Genomic DNA, 1,929 nt, shown 5'->3' with positions numbered 1-1,929 from the left:
AAAGTAATAGGAGTAAATTATGGTGGTATTGTATGAATTATATATAAAAATCAATATATAGTCTTTTTCTTAAATAAAAAAAAATTACACACAAAAGTTTATTTATGTAGAGAGGTTACATTTATAAATGAAGACAATGAAAAAACAAGTTTTCCTCCAAAAATCTTTATTACCATCCTTGAAACCATACCATGTTGTACTATTAAATTATTTCTCCAATAAAAGACAGAAAACAAAAATAAAATCAATAAAACAATGCATTTTTAAAAACTTAAGCTTAAGAACTGTATAAACCTATTTGCTAACCATGTGAAAATCTGACAATTGTTTGAAAAATAAAGTGACCAAAATTTAATATTTTAATGTCAATATAGAATACCTAAACGTTTATTTCTGCCGGGCCACAAATATGTGTTTGAGCTCACCAGGATCGCTCAAGTTTAACGCATAGATGAGGCCAAACATGGAACATTCATGTGCAACTGATGGAAACTCAATAAGTCACAATCCCGATTTCCTGTCGTGGCGGAAGACAGTACTCTTCCTCCCTGAGGACAAACAGGGCCATCGTGCACCTCTCAAGTTCAGCCTGAGCTTCACCTTTCTGAACAACCTAATAAAAGAAAGGACATTTGTTAGACAAGCTGCTCTATTTGGCAAAACAGTGTCTGATGTATGAATGTAAAAATCACTTAATGCTCCCTATGAGTGCAAAAAAACACCTAGGATTATGGTGCATCAAGTTAAATTTAATTATGTCAATGAATAGGCCAAAACAACAAACATACATATACACACATTATATATTACATTATATTGCCAAAAGTATTGGCTCGCCTGCCTTCACATGAATATGAACTTCTTGAACATGCATCCACTTCTTAATCCATATGGTTTGATATGATGTTGGACATTTGCAGCTGTAACAGCTTCAGCTCTTCTGTAAAGTCTTTTCACACGTTTAAGGATCATGTATGTAACTAATGTAAATACATACAATGATTTAAATGGCCCTGTGTGAAGGTTGTGCTGCAGCTGATAACGCCACTGACCTCGTAACATTTTTCAGTCCTAAGGTTGAAATGCTTCATGAACAAATGCTTACCAGTGTTTAAACAGTTGGTCCACATCTTCCACTAAATACACCATAAGACATTTCAGGAGATACTCTCTTCATACATTCACCTCCAGGCTCTAGGCATGTAAGAACAAACATAGTATTATGTTAGGCTTTTAAAGCGTAATAAAATGAACATGGCAAACATTGAAACCTGTATTCAGACAGCATTCACTAACCTGTGAACAAGTTAAACTAAAATGTTTTATTCTGCTAGTTTTGTTTTAATTTAGTGCGTCACAGCCAACTTGATTTGGATGCCTTGCTCAGCTCCTGTGGCTTCCATTCACAATATTACATTTGACACCAAGATAATTTTTTGAGCAACTACATACCAGATCAAGAACTTGAAGATGAAGATTATATCTCTGGTCTTCTCTCTGACAATTCCTCTCTTGTTTCTGATGATCTCAACTAGTTTGTAATGTTGCTTGTTCAAGGAAACCAGCAATCTTGCTTTAAGTGGAACAGTTGTAGTTCTCAGGAACTCATTACTGATCTTAAAAAAAGTAAAAACAAAAATTGGACTGGCTCAAGTTCTTAGTAAATCTTAATTACAGTATGTATAGAAAGAATCACCACCCCACACACACCTTTAAAATAACTGCATTTTCTAAGTGCTCACTACTGATAATACATAAACCCAGGAACATAATTCAGTTTCGCAGGATAACTGAAATTATTCTCTGATATTATCAGATAATTCAAATACTAATTTTCAGTGCTCTGTCATTTTGAGGGAGTTTATTTTAGGATATTGAGATTACACTGACATTTAGATTCAAGATTCAAAGAACTTTATTAATCCCAGA

The 1,929-nt window shown here is 33.7% G+C and overlaps 1 long non-coding RNA gene across 1 annotated transcript; it reads right to left on the bottom strand.

The window, feature by feature from the left end:
- Positions 1-543: 543 nt before the first annotated feature.
- On the bottom strand, positions 544-1,499 carry LOC128517092 (uncharacterized). Its single transcript, XR_008356789.1, has 3 exons — positions 1,453-1,499; positions 1,106-1,194; positions 544-613 (listed from the first exon to the last, which is right to left on the bottom strand). It is a non-coding gene; the product is annotated as an uncharacterized LOC128517092 (long non-coding RNA).
- Positions 1,500-1,929: the final 430 nt, after the last annotated feature.

This window comes from Clarias gariepinus, unplaced genomic scaffold (genome assembly GCF_024256425.1).
Source record: "Clarias gariepinus isolate MV-2021 ecotype Netherlands unplaced genomic scaffold, CGAR_prim_01v2 scaffold_34, whole genome shotgun sequence".
Lineage (NCBI taxonomy): Eukaryota > Metazoa > Chordata > Actinopteri > Siluriformes > Clariidae > Clarias > Clarias gariepinus.
The sequence above is the reverse complement of the archived record's forward strand: the minus strand, read 5'-3'. Positions and strand labels throughout refer to the sequence as shown.